Below are 18,567 nucleotides of genomic sequence, written 5' to 3'. Positions count from 1 at the left end.
AGTCTGCCACCCCCAACCCTCCCCTGAGCCTGTGCTGTTAACCATGGTAGTGTGCCCTTATTAGTCCTATCTACACAACCAGAAGAAAGAGCATGCACTTCTTAAACACATTCAAATCGGAATTCCATAACTTCCCAGCTATGTGCCCTTGAGATGGTTACTTAACCTCTTTAAGCATCAGTTTTTCTGAGAGTTCTTTTAAGTCCAAGTGATACAATTCTTTGAATCAACCATTTAACTTATTTGTTGAGTGGCTATGAGCTTAGAGTTAAACTAGGTGCTGCTAATTAAAACACCTATGGGCAGAGAATTATACCACCATTCAAAGGTTTTGCTCGCAGATACGAGCATAAAGATGCTAAGAAAAAACTTGCTTAATTGAATAAAGTTTTCTGCAGCTGGCCCTCAAGCATTCCAGCTTCCTTTGAGAAGAAAAGAAAGGCTGTTATTGGAGAAACCCATCTTTTTTGCTTTTCACTTTCTCCCTGTGTCCCATTGTATCCTTTTTTAAATGGAATTTTCTTTATTGTATTTATTTGGCAAAGACAACTCCTTTGAAAATCTGCCATCTATAGTTACCTTTGCAAATCACAAATGTACCACAGGACCCTCCCTGAAACCTAGACACTAAATATTCAGTGGCCTAGTGGGTTACTAATGCATGGCAGGGCAGGAAAGTTGTCTTTTCAGATCACTACTTTGGTACCACTGCGAGAAGAGCATTCAGATGATACTGATGGACTGGAGGAGGTCCCCAAATGTTAGTGTGATCTCAACCTCAGCTGGTGTCCAGATTCTTAGGTGAGAAGGAATTCAAGATTAGTCTGAAAAGAGTGAAAGTACTGAGATTTATAGCAAAGCAAAAAGTACACACTCAATAAAGGGGAACACGCACTTGAATATCAAGAGAGTGAGTCATGCTGCAAGATTTGGGGCTTGCATCTTTATGGCACTGGTGGGTGTGTGATCCAGTATGTTCACGAGCATATAATGAGGTCCTATGTGAAACCTAGGTCAAATCCAGTGCCATGTTGCATCCAGTTGGTTTTAGCCAGCTTGGCCCACACCCTGGTTTTTTAGGGTCTTATCAGTCCCTAGCTTCTGCAGCTGTTTCAATAGTTTCCTTCTGCTAGTCATGTGAAACTGCTGCCTGGGGTTTTCTATTCTCCTGCATCTATCCTCTATTATTCCTGTCTCATTGGCTGTGAGTTGGTTGCTTGTGTTAGCATGGAAGACTGATTCCTGGAAGACAGAAGAAGCTGTGCATTGGCTCTGGGCAAGGGGAAGGCAACAGTTTCAACAGACAGATTGTGACTGTTCTTTTTTCTGTCATCTCTGAGTTTGATAGTAATAAAGCACATTACATGCATCACCCACTCGGATCACAGTCTCAGGTTGCTGAACAATCTTTGGGATTTATAAAGGCAACACACACATCCAATGAAGAGAAGCCATAGAACAAATAACACAATTCTTTCTGGTGACAGAATTCTGTCTCAATCTGTGTAATCACCAAAGTTTTTCAGATCAAGGGAGGGAAAATGAAAAAGAAAGGCTTAAACAAATATGCAATCTGAGGCTTCTGCGTTCATGATCAGTGGGCACAAACTGAACAGCAGAAAGTTTGCATTGAGGCAGAGCATCCTTCAGCATGGCTTAAATCAAGGCCGAATGCTTTTCCTTTAAATAACGAATCATTTTTTCAATATTATGATTTCCATCCTTCTATTTTTCCAGTAGTGGAAACTCCTCTCCACTATGTGGGTGGAATCCTCATAATGGAATCTGAAAATCAAGGAAAGTCAACTTTAGGTCCCTTCTTCCCCTTAAAGCTTCTTCTCTCCCATCCACATCTCCCCTGCCTTTGCATGAGGTTTAGCATGGACCACGTGGTGGTCTGGGCTGGATTGACACTTCCATTGGATGCTGTAGGAGGAAGAAAAAGGATCTAGTAATGCCTTCAGAGGAGATCAAATCCAGAAGCTGGGGTTAATTGGCAGGTGGAAAAGCAAGTGCTTTAATCGAATGTGGGGTAGAATTTAAAGGGAGGCAGAGGAGAGTGTGGGTTGCCTGGCTTGAGGGATAGGCGAAAGCAAAACCAGTGATTTGTAAATTTTGTAATTGCTTGACAAATGATTGTAGAATTGGATTGAGATCCTAAACTTCACTTTTCTCATTAGAATACAAAAGCGACTAACTAGGGGGCATAAGGGACTTATGGTTTACTTTTCATAGTGACAGAGGGACCTTCTCTCTAGAACCATTTAGGTCTGCTGGACACCTTCCAATTAGAATTGCTCTCTAATCTACAGGAAACTGATAGCATGCAAACCACTCTTATCTTGAGTTTTGGTTAAAGATTGGTAACAGAAGCTGCTTTGGAGATGAACATAGACTAACAACAAAGACCTATTAAGCATCTTTGTTATATTATTTTTCTCATTTAATCCTTACAACTGTATGCATTGGTCATTATTATCTCATTTGTTGGTGAGAAAACAGCCTTGGTAAACTTTAACAGCAGCAGACTATAACTCAAAACAAGGTCTCCAGATCTGCAAACTCTTATATGTTTTGCCTTAAAGCCCCGATTTCTGTAAGGTGTAGTCAGCAATACACACATGGGAAAAGTGAAGGATGAGGCTCATTACATCCTCTGGATAAATAAACTGACCACAAGTCAGTTTTTCATTAACAAATATTTATTTACGGTTCTGTAGTGTATCCCTTTCTGCATGGGGGAAGCACTCAGAAGGACATCAGCCATGGTCTGTCCATAACCCTGGGATCTCAATATTTAGTTGGCAGGACCAAGTTTGGATACATGACAAGGTAATCATTGGCTGACATTTGAAAGTGCTGTAGATTAAGTCAGTGCAGAGAGGACATTGTTCTTGCAATCATGAATCACACCTTTGCAAATCACTAATGTACCACAAGACTCTCCCTGAAACCTAGACACTGAATATTCAGTGGCCTAGTGGGTTATGAATGCATGGTAGGGCAGGGAGGGCTTCCTGAGGGAGGGAAACCTTGATATGAGCCAGGAAGGGAAGAAAGGCCCCAGACGTGAGAAGATTGATGCAGGGAATATCAATGCAGGGGTAATGATAAGATGCCCAAGGAGATGTCTCAGTTAAAACTGAGGTGTCAGTGAATGAAAAAGAGGGTGATCAGGCTGGAAATGGATTTTTGACGAGAATATGAAGGGGCTCTAAGTGCCAAGGGGAGAAAGTTGGCCTTTATCCTGTACACTACATTTTCTTGCTCACATATTTTATCAGTAAAATACTTTGACTTGTGCCTACGGTGTATGCATATGATATATACATAGTAACACATTACATATATTATGAAACATAACCCAAAATAATAGTTGAAAGTAACAAATTAAGATGAAATAGTTTTAAATGTCTTGAAAATCAAGGTGACTAGCACATACTTCAGCTAAGGCTCATCGTTATGAAATAAAGGATTTAAATCCATATATCAAATAGTCTTGTATTTGAACCTTTTTTTCTTTTTTAAAAATAATTTTAATGCTATGCTATTGATTTGAAAGTGCAACACTGTTTTTATCCTTTAGGGGCTTACTCCTAACATATTAAGACCCACTAAACTGATTTGTCTCTGTCAATGTGTGAAGCTTGTCAATAACTGTGTCATTGCTCTGGAGGAAAAAAGAAGAATCATCATTTCTTGTTTTGTTCCTCACTTTACCTCCAGCCGCATTGGGATTATTTGGAATTTTGATAGAATATTCTTAGAGATATACTCGTTTATTACCTTTTAGTTAGAAATAAACATTGTACACTCTTTCTTTCCATAGACCATTGCCTTCTGTTGGACTAATTTCTCTCTTCTGGAGAATGTCTCCGCAAAGTGCTTTTGTTGTGTGCTATTCTCCCTGAGACCTCATGGAACTGAGAATAGTGTTATTTTGTTTTGCAATTAAATTTTAGTTTTATTGGATATAAGCTTCTAGGTTTTAAGTTTCAAAATGATATTTCATCTTCTTACTAGATTTTTAGGCAAAATTTTTCTAGGATACAAAACTTGCGCTCATATTTACTAAATTACTTGTATTTTAAAAATGGCCTTAGAAAATCAGTTGTTTCTCGATAATTGAGGGAAGTTATCTACAATATGCCTTGCTGAAGTCTTTCAGCATCCTAAGATACTCTTCAACAGTCTAAGACAATTTTCACTTTTCAATATTCTTCTTATTTCTATTCTCTTTGAATAAAAAAGACTTAAAATTATATTACCTATGAGAATAGTGTTTTCAGTTCTGATATACCTACGACTGAACAGATCACTAAAATAAAACAAATAGCCCACAGCGCTTAAGCACAAAGTAGAAACTCCTGAGATGTAATTTATCTACTGGTTTTTGCAGTCATCACCAAATGCATCTGAAATATCACTGGATATAAAGAACTCAACTAAGTTATTTTTGAAAAACTTGTTATGATTTTAGTACTGTTGCTGTTACAAGTAGCTTCACAAATATCTGTTAGCCCAATTACATGTCTGTGCATTTGTAAATTACAGTGGAATTTGTTAATTGAAGTAGCTTGTGATGTTGAAGAATTTTTTTTTTATTTTGAGATATGGGAAAATAACATAATTGTAAATGTTACCCTATTTATCTCTTTGTTTGTAAGAAGTAACATATCAGATCCCCAAATCCAATAAATGATAGATCTTGATTTACATAGTAAGATCTCACCTATCATGTCTTAGTTAAAAAGGTTTTTGTTCTGTTTTGTTTCTTGGCCATTATATCCTGTCTAATGCCTGGATGTAGCTAATTGCACATTGAGATTTATACCACTCATTACTGTTTAGTTGTATATGTCATGAAGGATGCAACTATTTCTTATGTAACTTTTGAAGTGTAACTCTTCACACACACACACACACACACACTCACACACACCCCCCAAAATCTTCTCAGCTCTGAAACAAAAGTTTGTTTTGTTTGTAAAAATGTCCTAAATTTTTGCAGGAAAAATGTAGCTTTTTCCTTTTTTTTTTTCTGCTTACAATAGACATGCTTTATTTTTTAATGGAAACATATAGCTCTTAATAAAGTAAGCCAGTTTTGATAAACGTGTGGATATTTTACTACAGACTCTTAGAAGCAGATCAAAAGAGAAGGATTCACATGTGATTTATGAATGAGTGCTCCCAGAAACTCTGATAAGGGAGTGGACAAGGAAAGGACAGAAGTAAAACAATTGTGTGATTTCAGGAAAAAATCCTCACTTCAGCCTGGTCCTGCAGGAGTGTGAATGACATCCTAGAATTTGCCTCTTAGGGAGCTGTCATTGGTTAAGGACCAAATCACGGGAGTACAAACCCCTAGCTTCCCTGTATAAGCAAAGCAGCTCTAATACCCTTGGGGCAGTCACTGTAAGTATCACCACTGCAGCTTTTAGAAGTAAAAGGACACAAAAGCTGGGAAGTGGCACATAGAAATGATTAAAACGGATTCCTGTGGGCTCTGGGCAGAGAGCACCGACATTGTCTACTTCACCATTCCTCAGCATTCTTGTTTCCAACTTCTATACCTTTGTATTTCTTCTCAGAATGCACACTGAAGTTCTAATTCCTTCTGAATTCTGGACCTCAGTTCTGGATCAAGATGTGAATTCTCTTACGCACTTCTGTAATGAAACTTTTATTTTTATTTCCTGCCTACTGTCCATTATGATAAAGCTGTGGTTCAGGTAAATCAGGTATTTTTTTTCATCTAAAATTCACAAATGAGAAAGACTCTGCATGAGACACTGAGCGATTCACTCAGGTTTCTATAGCTTAACTAGTGGCAACTCCAGTCTGATTCCCCATCATTGTTCATCCCACTGACTGTAGCATTCTCTACATAACTTTATGAACTAAGCAAGGATTGGAGAAATCTTTGTTGTCAGTTCATGAAACTGTCCCGAATTCTCCATTAAGCAAGGGTGGGCTCCTTGCTTGATGACTACCTTGTATAACTGAATGAGTTTTTTTCTACCACTCCTTTGGGCTACATATTTGTTAAGCATTTCATTGCCAATTAGCATCCTCTGTGAGAGATGGAAGAGAACCACACAACATAAAAATATTTTGTCTAGAAGTAAATCTGAAACTAACTACAGACAGTCCCTGACTTATGATAGTTGAATTTACTATTTTTTGACTTTACAATGGTGAGAAAGTGATATGCCTTCAGCAGAAATCATACTTCAAGTACTCATTCAACAATTCTGCTTTTACTTTCAGCACAGTGTTCAATAAACTACATGAGATATATGATACTTTATTATAAAATAGGCTTTGCATTCAATGATTTTGCTCAACTATAGGCTAATATAAGTGTTCTGAAAATGTTTAAGGCTAGTTAAGCTATGATGTTTGGTAGGTTAGGTGTATTAAATGCATTTTCAACTTGAGATGGATTTATCTGGCTATAACCCCATCATAAGTCATGGAGCATCTATAGTCAAATTAAGTCTTCACTTGTAACATTTGTTTTTTCCTGCCACTTCTCTGTTTTATTAGCACATATTAAGAGTTTATTCTCTGAGTATTAACTATTTTTATGAAAACGCACACATACGCACACACATCAGATTTTTCCACATCCCATACTCGGTGTGGGTGTAGTCCTTGTATTTTCTCTGTGATGAAACAAGAAGAAACCCTAATTAAATATCTAGAGATCTACTGCATTGCCTTTAAACCCATAACCATGACTGTCACTAAATTTCCCAAGGTTTTGGTTTCTTATTTGATAAAATAACTAGAGTAGGAAGTTGGGCAAGATTCTTAGTTAAGTTTTTCCTGGATTTAAAAACTATTGCCCAGTTCTTCCAGGATCACTTGAAAACTTAGCCAATTATCTATGCATTTTTTTTTTCTATATCTTGTCTTTGAGATGCTCAGATTCCAGGCAGCTAACTCCTCCTGAGAGCATCCTTTAGTGTAGCTTGTGGTAGTTTTGGCAATAGTCTCAAGGAGGGGCTACAAAGGACTAGAAATTCTATTCCATGACTGTACCATTACTAGGTAACTTCTTGTGGTATAGCTTCTTCCACCAAGATTCCACGTTATCGTGGTGTTATCACATGAAGAAGGACTAAAATGTCACTTAAAAATATGCATCACACTCTAAAATATCAACTTCATCCTCAGGCTCTTCCTAATTCAGGTGTGGATCTTGTATATTGTGTCACGAGACATCAATACATTTGCCATGCCAAATTCAGTTCATCAATCTCATCTAACCAGAGCATAAGCGGAAAAAAAAAAAAGAATAACTTAACCGAAAAAAATAATGAATCTAAAATGATGTTTTAAAAGAGGAAAATAAAATCAATTTGGTGTTGCTTTAATTTTTGATGATTTACAGTGGGAGTTCTAACGCCCAGCAGGTACCATTTGACATTTTCATCTCCAGTGCTGTGAAGAGATTAGCACTTACTGGTATTGATTTAAACTAGGATTTATACCAGGGCTGTCATTTTTATGGAAAACACAATAAAAGAGATTAGAAAGAAATTGCCAGGCGGCCCGGGTCTAATCAATTGTAGAATGCTTTCACTGGGAATTTGCAATTTTACCAAGCAGAAAGTTAACACGCACAGGATAAGCAGTAGGAAGCGAAATTCACATCAGGCCTTAAGAATCGTGGCCAGGCCAAAACCAAACCACATCACACAATTGGTAGTATCACTCTGCTAACTTTCCATGAAATTTCCAAGGCAAAATATCTGTGAAAGACAGCATTTTAGTGCCCACTGAAACAGAACAAACCCCTGCTGAAGGACCGAAGCGGTTTATGAACTAAGTCAGAACACGAAAGGTGAGATTTTCTTAAGGCTACAGTCAAGTTGACTCAACTAGGGTATATAACTTTTATTTGGTTTTGATTGAGAGGGAGGAGTTACTCTATGATTGATTGGAGGTCAAGAAGTCTTATGTCAGAGAACTCAAAGTTCACTACTCGAATTGATCTCAAAGCCCAGAAAAGACAGATGGTGGAGAGAAAAGTAATGTGAGGAGCATTTATTGCTAAATTCAGAATCAGAGCTCACATAGCAACTGGCAGTTGACACATGAACATTGAGATAAAAGTATCAAAAGAGATGTCAGTCAACATTTTTGACATCCTAGCAACGATGTACCAGACCAACCTGAGGTAATCTGCTTTACTTGAAAAATTAACCAGAAGATTCTATTTACTATTGCATTAAATTAGTTACAAGTTAAACACATACCCTGTGCCAGTTATTGTGCGAAGGGCCTAAGATAGAAAAACTGAAAATCTGGGAATTGCACATCAAAATGCCCACAACCTACAGGGTGAAAAGTTGGAAATGAAGGTGGCTCATTGCAGGACACAGTGATAATTGTGATAATGGTTTTATGGCATAGGGGAAAGAGACAGCTCTGATGAGAAAGTAGTTCAGTCTTTTGGGAAGAGCAGAGAGAATGGAATCAAGGATGGCTTCTAAGAGGAGCTCAAATAAGAGTAGAGTTTTGAAGAATAAATGGAAAGACAAGGGAAGGAAGAGCATTCCGGGTGGAGGGAACAGAGGTGTGAAGGCACAGAATCATGACTGTATGTAGGACATGAGTTGGGAGAGGGGTCCAGAGTCTAGACCTTATTCCACAGGCCAGGGAAAACTCTGGCTGGCTTTAAGTGTGTGTATGTGTGGTGTGTGCATGGGCCATGTAGGGAGAACGACCTGATCAGAAACATGTCTTAGAATGACCACCTGTTACCATCCTAGTCCTCACTACCTGGACCCATGTGATGCTCTTTTTCCTGGTCTTTTTGCTTTCAATCTTGCCTCCAGAGGGTGATGCTCTAAAAATGTCACCCTTCTGCGCAAACCTGTCAATGGCTCCTCATGGAACCCAGAAAAGGCCTGTTACATAGAACCACATCTCCTAGTACTCAACAAGGATTCTCTGCCTCCTTTCTGGTTCCCAAACTCATCTGTCTCAGAGCCTTTGTGCACATCATTTTCTCTTCCTAGAATACTTTTTCTCTGGAAATCTCCATGCTCCTTCCCTCAGTTTTTCCAGGTGCTCAGATGTCACCTCTTTCAAGAAGACTTCTCCAGCTGCTCTGCACTCAATATGATTGTGGGGGAAGGAATGAATAGATGGATGAGTAAATGGAGGGGACAGTAATGGGAGTAAGTGTCCCACAAGAGGTTTGGGAGAGTCTGAGGAGAGCTAATACAAATAGGTGGGAATTAAAGTTCTTGGATGGGACTTGGTGGATAAGGTAGAGATGAGTGTGGGGAGTCTGAGGGACTAGAAGGCGCAGAGGGTCACTCCTGGGGTCTGAACTGAAGGACTGGATGGATGCAGGACATATTTTCGGAGGGAAGCAGGAATGGTCAGAGAATAAATAATAAGAGTAAGTGCAAAATAAATAAAAAGGTAAGTGGAATATTTTCAGAGAAAAAGAGGAGATAGAAAAAGAATGAAAGCCTTGACAACTGTGGAAAAAAGACTCAATTATTTGAGAGAGGATGTGGTGAAAATACCCCTGAAAGGCACTAAGACCAGCATGGGCAAGGTAGGTCATTAACACATTGCAAGGTGGGGTGTCTGGGCACAGGTGGGGAAACAAAGAAAGAAAATGTTACAGGCACAGTGAATTATTTCTCACTTCATTTTGTATGATAGATACTTACCCTTATCATTATCATCATCACTTTTTTTCAAGATGAAGGATATGAGGCTCAAGGAGGTTAACCAACTTGCTGAAGCTCACACATCAGTAAATACAGAGCTCCAACCTAAACCTGGATCTATCTGATGCAGTTTATGTAAACGTAAGTTACTGTGGTTACTGCTATTAGATTTAATTGTGGAAATCAACTCCAACAATCTATATGGAAGTTTAGGAGGTACATGAATCAACAGCACTGCAAATGCCTTGCTCCTTCTTTTTAGAGCAAGAAGTTAATTTGTTGTTTAACTTGAATCCTCTATGCAATGGGCTTAAGCCATTCCCTTTTACCCTGAACCCATAGAAATCTGAATCCCAACTCCTTCAAGCAGTGCTGGCCAGGCTGCTGCCTATGTTATATGGTCTGGGCACTCCACAACTAGAGGAAGTTGCCATGATGTGAATGCTCCTGCTGGAGCTGTGCAATATGGCAGCTCCAAAATTTTTGTGACACATGTTAAGAAACTATCATTCACTATACTTATCACTTGTTAGGGAAGAAAAGGTAAGTGGAATATTTTCAGAGAAAAAGAGGAGATAGAAAAAGAATGAAAGCCTTGACAACCATGGAAAAAAGACTCAATTATTTGAGAGAGGATGTGGTGAAAATACCCCTGAAAGGCACTAAGACCAGCATGGGCAAGGTAGGTCATTAACACATTGCAAGGTGGGGTGTCTGGGCACAGGTGGGGAAACAAAGAAAGAAAAGCCATGGCTACTTTCATAAATATTTTATTCACAGCAAGAACGTTGACCTTTTCTTTAAGCCAAGTCCTTTAAAAACATACAAATGGGCAGTCAGTTCCTATAAAATTACCTATTAAATCAAGAGGTTGTTGAAAATATTGCTTAACATTTTTTACTTTTCATTTAGATGAAAAACATAGATCTTGCCTGGTGGACAAATTTTACAGAAATTCCTCCCCTCCCCTCCCCTCCCCTTCCTCCCTCCCTTCTCCCCTCCTCCCCTCCTCCCCTTCTCTCTTCCTCCCTGATCTGATCTTCCATTTCTTTCTTTCTTTTCCTCTCTCCCTCCCTCCCTCCCTTCCTTCCTTCCTTCCTTGCTTCCTTCCTTCCTTCTTGCCTGCCTTCCTTCCTGCCTTCCCTCACCCCTGCCATCCCTCCTCCCTCCTGCCCTCCCTGCTTCCCTTCTTCCCTCCTTTCCTCCACTTAAAAAAAATTGGATAAAGTTTACCTTTTAAACCCCTTTTATTTTGAAATTGAATACAGATACAGAAAGAATGCACAAAAAACAAATATACATTTTTTTCTTTTTTTGTTATACTTTAAGTTCTAGGGTGTATGTGCACAACGTGCAGGTTTATTACATATGTATACATGTGCCATGTTGGTGTGCTGCACCCATCAATTCGTCAGCACCCATCAACTCGTCATTTACATCAGTTATAACTCCCAATGTCATCCCTTCCCCCTCCCCCCTCCCCATAATAGGCCCCGGTGTGTGATATTCCCTTTCCCATGTCCAAGTGATCTCATTGTTCAATTCCCACCTATGAGTGAGAACATGCGGTGTTTGGTTTTCTGTTCTTGTGAAAGTTTGTTCAGAATGATGGTTTCCAGCTGCATCCATGTCCCTACAAAGGACACGAACTCATCCTTTTTTATGGCTGCGTAGTATGTCATGGTGTATATGTGCCACATTTTCTTAATCCAGTCTGTCACTGATGGACATTTGGGTTGATTCCAAGTCTTTGCTATTGTGAATAGTGCCGCAATAAACATACGTGTGTATGTGTCTTTATAGCAGCATGATTTATAATCCTTTGGGTATATACCCAGTAATGCGATGGCTGGGTCATATGGTATTTCTAGTTCTAGATCCTTGAGGAATCGCCACACTGTCTTCCACAATGGTTGAACTAGTTTACAATCCCACCAACAGTGTAAAAGTGTTTCTATTTCTCCACATCCTCTCCAGCACCTGTTGTTTCCTGACTTTTTAATGATTGCCATTCTAACTGGTGTGAGATGGTATCTCATTGTGGTTTTGATTTGCATTTCTCTGATGGCCAGTGATGATGAGCATTTTTTCATGCATCTGTTGGCTGTATGAATGTCTTCTTTTGAGAAATGTCTGGTCATATCCTTTGCCCACTTTTTGATCGGGTTGTTTGTTTTTTTCTTGTAAATTTGTTTGAGTTCTTTGTAGGTTCTGGATATTAGCCCTTTGTCAGATGAGTAGATTGCAAACATTTTCTCCCATTCTGTAGGTTGCCTGTTCACTCTGATGGTAGTTTCTTTTGCTGTGCAGAAGCTCTTTAGTTTAATTGGATTCCATTTCTCAATTTTGACTTTTGTTGCCATTGCTTTTGGTGTTTTAGACATGAAGTCCTTACCCATGCCTATGTCCTGAATGGTATTACCTAGGTTTTCTTCTAGGGTTTTTATGGTTGTAGGTCTAACATTTAAGTCTCTAATCCATCTTGAATTAATTTTCATATAAGGAGTAAGGAAAGGATCCAGTTTCAGCTTTCTACTTATGGCTAGCCAATTTTCCCAGCACCATTTATTAAATAGGAAATCCTTTCCCCATTTCTTGTTTTTGTCAGGTTTGTCAAAGATCAGATGGCTGTAGATGTGTGGTATTATTTCTGAGGACTCTGTTCTGTTCCATTGGTCTATATCTCTGTTTTGGAACCAGTACCATGCTGTTTTGGTTACTGTAGCCTTGTAGTATAGTTTGAAGTCAGGTAGCGTGATGCCTCCAGCTTTGTTCTTTTGACTTAGGATTGTCTTGGTAATGCAGGCTCTTTTTTGGTTCCACATGAACTTTAAAGCAGTTTTTTCCAATTCTGTGAAGAAACTCATTGGTAGCTTGATGGGGATGGCACTGAATCTGTAAATTACCTTGGGCAGTATGGCCATTTTCACAATATTGATTCTTCCTATCCATGAGCATGGTATGTTCTTCCATTTGTTTGTGTCCTCTTTTATGTCACTGAGCAGTGGTTTGTTGTTCTCCTTGAAGAGGTCCTTTACATCCCTTGTAAGTTGGATTCCTAGGTATTTCATTCTCTTCGAAGCAATTGTGAATGGAAGTTCATTCATGATTTGGCTCTCTGTTTGTCTGTTACTGGTGTGTAAGAATGCTTGTGATTTTTGCACATTAATTTTGTATCCTGAGACTTTGCTGAAGTTGCTTATCAGCTTAAGGAGATTTTGGGCTGAGATGATGGGGTTTTCTAAATATACAATCATGTCATCTGCAAACAGGGACAATTTAACTTCTTCTTTTCCTAACTGAACACCCTTTATTTGTTTCTCTTGCCTGATTGCCCTAGCCAGAACTTCCAACACTATGTTGAATAGGAGTGGTGAGAGAGGGCATCCCTGTCTTGTGCCAGTTTTCCAAGGGAATGCTTCCAGTTTTTGCCCATTCAGTATGATATTGGCTGTGGGTTTGTCGTAAATAGCTCTTATTATTTTGAGATACTTTCCATCAATACCGAATTTATTGAGAGTTTTTAACATGAAGGGCTGTTGAATTTTGTCAAAGGCCTTTTCTGTATCTATTGAGATAATCATGTGGTTTTTGTCTTTGGTTCTGTTTATATGCTGGATTACGTTTATTGATTTGCTTATATTGAACAAGCCTTGCATCCCAGGGATGAAGCCCACTTGCATCCCAGGGATGAAGCTTTCTTACTAGGTGCGCAAGTGTACAGGGTTGTTATATCTCTTTGACAAACTGATCTTCTTGACATTATGAACTGACCATTTTTATCTCTGATAATATTCTTGGCTTTGAGAACTACTTTGTCTTGTATTAATCAGGTCACATCTGTTTTTGTTGTTGTTGTTGTTTTGAGACGGAGTCTCGCTCTGTCGCCAGGCTGGAGTGCAGTGGTATGATCGTGGCTCACTGCAGACTCTGCCTCCCGGGTTCACCCCATTCTCCTGCCTCAGCCTCTTGAGTAGCTGGGACTATAGGCACCCGCCACCAGGCCCGGCTAATTTTTTGTACTTTTAGTAGGATGGGTTTCACCATGTCAGCCAGGATGGCCTCAATCTCCTGACCTCGTGATCCACCCACCTCTTCCTCCCAAAGTGCTGCTGGGATTACAGGAGTGAGCCACCACGCCTGGCCCACATCTATTTTTTGAAATAGTGTGATTGACCCACCCAAGGAGATCCCCATTGTCATGCTCTTGTATGATGTCATCCCATGACTGCAGGTGAAACTTGTGACTTGCTTCTACCCAACAGAATATGACAAAGTTGATTTTTTTCCTTTGTTTTATTTTGAATAGCTTCTATGGCTATGTTTTCAAGTTTATCAATCTTTTCTTCTGCAAGGTCTAATATGCCATTAATCCCACCCAGTGTATTTTTTATCTCAGATATTACAGTTTTTGTCCCCAGAAAATTGGACTGGAATTTAAAAAATTTTTCTGTATTTACTTAACTTCTGAATACATGAAATACCATTATAATAATTGTTTTATTGTCCTCGAATACTAACTTTAGCATTGGGTCAGGTCTGCGTCACTTTCAACTGATTGATTTTTTTCTCTTTGTTATAGATTGTATTTTCCTGGATTTATCCATGGCTTGTTACCATTGATTGGATGTCGGGCATTACCTGTTTTATGATAGATATTTTTTATTTCTACAAATTTTCTTGAGCTGCTTTTTCTAGGATGCAATACGGTTACTTGGAAATACTTTTATTCTTTGGGATCTTACTTATAAAATTTGTTAGGCAAGACAAGAACAGTTAATTTTTCTCCATGACCAAGGCAAAATCCTCCTGAGCACACTACAGAATGCTCCTATAAATTATGAGGTAATTATAAATGATGAGACTGGAAAATCTGGCTGGTGGGAAGGTGCTATTCCTGGCCTTGAGTCCTTTTCCGTTTACTCCTTTTGGAATGCTTCTTTCCCTAGTCTCAGGAAATCTCATGGACGTGCTTATCGGTACTTTGCTGAATATTTGAGTGGGACCCTCTGCAGATCTCTCTCTTCTGTCCTGTGAACTCTGTTGCCTTGTTCTTCCCAGGCCCTCAACTCCATCGTTTAAACTGAGGAAGTCTGCTGGTCTCTAGCTTGGTTCCTTTTTACTGTGCCAAGGATGGGAACTCTCTCAAGGCAGTAGCTAAGGTTATTGTAGAGGTGACTTTTTTTTTTTCTCATCTCTCAGGGATCATTGTCCTTCATTGCTGATGTCCAATATCTTGAAAATCATTGTTCTACAAATTTTACTTTTTGGGGGTTGTTTTAAGCAGAAAAATAAATCCAGTGCCTGTTATTTCATCTTTATGTCTTGCAGTTTTAACATGTGGTGCTCAGAAGACAGACCAGTAAATAAAAGAAAATGCATTATGTCTGGTAATACAGCTAGATAAGAAGGAATCTGTATGTACGAGAACACTTAGTAAGTTTCTTGTTTCTCTGTTACCTTGATCATTTTTCCTAATAATCAAAGTCTGCAAGATTGAATGTGTAGATATATCAGTGCTTTGGACATTTTATTATGCTTTGATGTTATCTTCGTATTTTTTTCTTCATCTTCCTGTGAAAGGATATGACTTCTGTTTACTCGAATAAAAGAAAAGAAGGCCCGACAGCTAGGAATTCTTAAATGGAATGGATTGTAATTGAAAAGTACTCTCCAATTCAATCAGTTTTTGGTTATGCAAGACACAGAGTGGAGAAAAGGTACTCTTCATGTATGCACGTGTACGTGTAGGAACACATCATTAGGACTGTGTATTTTCAGATTACAAGTTGTAGAGTTTCCCATTTTGCCTGTGGCTTTTATTCCAGATGTCCAAAGCCCTGCAGCTCACATTCCTCACATCTTTATCAAAACCTATATAATCTCTTACAGGAAGAGTGACTAGCTCAATGTGAAGTGCTGTCAGGGATGAAAAATGTTACTGTGGGAAGTTGCTCTTGCTGGGTCTGAGACTTGACTGCATGAGCCTCAGCTGCAGCATCTGTGGTCTCGATCTAGCTTCTCTCATTGCTTTCTTCCTCCTCCCTCAGCCGGCCCCAGGCAGACCTTCCTGTCTCACAGTTCCCTGAGAGCTGTACCATTCCGAATCCAGTGGATAATTCATTCTGCTTTAAAGAGAAAGAAGGAGGAAAAGTTTATCTTTCGTTTCCTTCTTAGCTAATTTTAATTTTAATAAGGCTTTCTGCTGCTGGGGCTCCCCCTGAGATGAGGGTCCATCTAGAATAACTAGAAGGGTAGATGACTTTCTGCTCATGAGCTCTGAAGGTTTATCTTTCAGCCTGCACAGGTCCTGCAACACCTGGGTATCTCTGTGTGGAGCCTCTAGTGTCTGAGGCAATGCTTAAGACTGATGCTATCACAATGTTGATTGACAGGAACTTCTTCTACCACGAATATGATGAGAGAAAAGCTGGCCTCTCTGGCCTTTCTGCTCTTGCCTGCCACTGGCATCTACTTCACTGACTTTATTTTATTTTTTAGAACTGGAAGACCTGCAAACATCAAGTCAGCTTATGCATGCTGGTGCACTTAAAAAGGTTTAAAGGCATGAATAACAAAGATGAAAATACTTTAAGAGAGCTGCACACAGCATGCAAATGTGGCAAAATTTGTGAATAATCACAGGAAAGGGATATGTCAGAGAAAATTCTTTACATCTCGTCTCTCGCGTTTGGATCTGTGGGAAGCAGGTGGCAGTGTGTCTGCTGCTGTTCTGAACACAATTCCTGTCTTTGATGTTGGGTGCTCGTGACCCTATGTGCCAGCTTATTTTTCACTCCCTGGATGGCCTCAGAGATTTCACGGTTTCTGTGATGGGAAGCTTAGAGGATTCCTGAGACATCCTGCAGCTGTGCTTGTTCTGGGTCAGCAGCCCAAACTGTAACTTTGCATCTACGTAACCATTTTGGCAAAAACAATGAGGGTTTTTATTCATTTCTATCACAAGCATCCTGCATTGTCCTGACATGTCTTCCTCCTGAGCCCTTCAATGGAAATCTTATTCCCTGGTTCTAGTGGGGTGTCTTTTAGTTGCCCCCACTTACAGGCCCCCCAGTTGTGCTCTAACCTCATGTGGAAGACAGGCAGGAGGATGGGGTGTTAGGGTGTAGTGTGGGGCTTCTGTTGTGGGGTTCCATGGCTACAGTTCCCACAGTTGTCCTTCACATCTGACCTGGAGCCAGGAGACTAAATGGATACAAGAACCAGGTTTCCTCTTTTATTTTGTATAGTTATACAATTTTTGTTTATCAGAAAAATCTATATCACACAAACACAGATGTACAGTAAGTCCTCACTTAATGTTCTAAACAGGTTCTTGAAAACTGCAACTTTAGGTGAAGCAATATTGCTATACACCAAACAAAACTCTTGTTTATATCAATTAAACTCTGGTAAAGTTAGTTTTCTTTTTCCTTTCTTTTGTTTTTTTTTTTTTTTTTTTTTTTTTTTTTTTGAGGCAGAGTTTCACTCATTGCCCAGACTGGAGTGCAATGGTGCTATCTCAGCTCACTGCAACCTCCACCCCCCTGCTGAAGTTCTAATTAAACTATTCCCTGCATTCCTTCCCACACACACTTTAACTACTATGTCAGTATTGGGGTTCAAGTGATTCTCCTGCGTCAGCCTCCCAAGTAGCTGGATTACAGGTCCCCACCACCATGCCCGGTTAATTTTTTGTATTTTTAGTAGAGACAGGGTTTTGCCATGTTGGCCAGGGTAGTCTCGAACTCCTGACCTCCTGATCCACCCACCTCAGGCTCCCAAAGTGCTGGGATTACAGGCATGAGCCACTGTGTCCAGCCCTAAAATTAGTTTTCTTAAATTATATATTGCTTCACTTACAGTTTCCAAGAAGCTATCAACAATGTTAAAAGAATTTACTATACACATATATAACTTATATAGGTGTGTGTGTGTGAGACACACATTTTTATATAGATATAGATAGATAGTCTCAATGACAGAATCTCAGGCTTCCTACTAAATAAGAGAATTATAAGATAATAGTTATTAATAAATAAACTAACGATTGAGAGCATAATATGTTGGCAATGTTCTAAGCTGGTTAATGACATAGTGCACTTAAGAAATCTAGAAGATGAGTAGATACTTTAATCCAGTGACCAGCCCTTTGAATGCGAGGACTTTTTTGCTTATCTATGGTGGTGAATATCACAAAAATTATTCATGAACCTTTGTTTTAAGTTTATCAACTATCATTAATGTTGGTGTATTTTATGTGTGGCTCAAGACAATTCTTCTTCCAATGTGGCCCAGGGAAGCCAAAAGGTTGGAAACCTGTGCTTTAAACTATATTTAATTTGGGAATTTGCACATATAGAGTTTAAATCACAAATCTCAGTTTATACTAAAGCAATAACATTTTGAAATAACGTTACATTTTTTAGTATTTAGAAAAACGTTTATTGTTCTGATAAAACTGCTGAGTGAGAATTTTTGTAGAATTATATTTGCAACCTCTATAGGATTAAAAATCACTAAGCAGAAGAGAGGCAACATCTGTCCCTAGTGTTCCTGGGATTTCTGAGCCAAATTCCAATATGTCCACTACTCACCTTACACATTTTAGACATCATCCAAAACGAATATTTGAAAAAAATACTTTGACATAGAGCTCCTCAATATACACATATTCCTATGTCTCCAAAAGCAATGGAACCGCAGCCAGATCATGCAGCCCCTTACAAATGTTAAAGTGGACATTGGTTTTCCCTGTGAACTTGAAGGGAGATCACTAAAGAAAAAGGAGAATTCTTACAAGATTTAACAGGATGAGACAGAAGATGCCCCATTGGTGAATATGAGAAAAAAGTGCAGCCTT

At 39.1% G+C, this 18,567-nt stretch overlaps 1 protein-coding gene across 8 annotated transcripts in view; it reads right to left on the bottom strand.

Moving 5' to 3' along the window:
- The window catches only part of DSTN (destrin, actin depolymerizing factor), a 1,228,633-nt gene that overhangs the window by 398,020 nt on the left and 812,046 nt on the right, over window positions 1-18,567 (bottom strand). The gene's annotated exons all lie outside the window — the stretch shown is intronic.

The sequence above is a fragment of the Macaca thibetana genome, chromosome 10, assembly GCF_024542745.1.
Source record: "Macaca thibetana thibetana isolate TM-01 chromosome 10, ASM2454274v1, whole genome shotgun sequence".
Taxonomy (NCBI): Eukaryota; Metazoa; Chordata; class Mammalia; order Primates; family Cercopithecidae; genus Macaca; species Macaca thibetana.
This window is presented reverse-complemented; position numbering and strand designations above follow the sequence as displayed.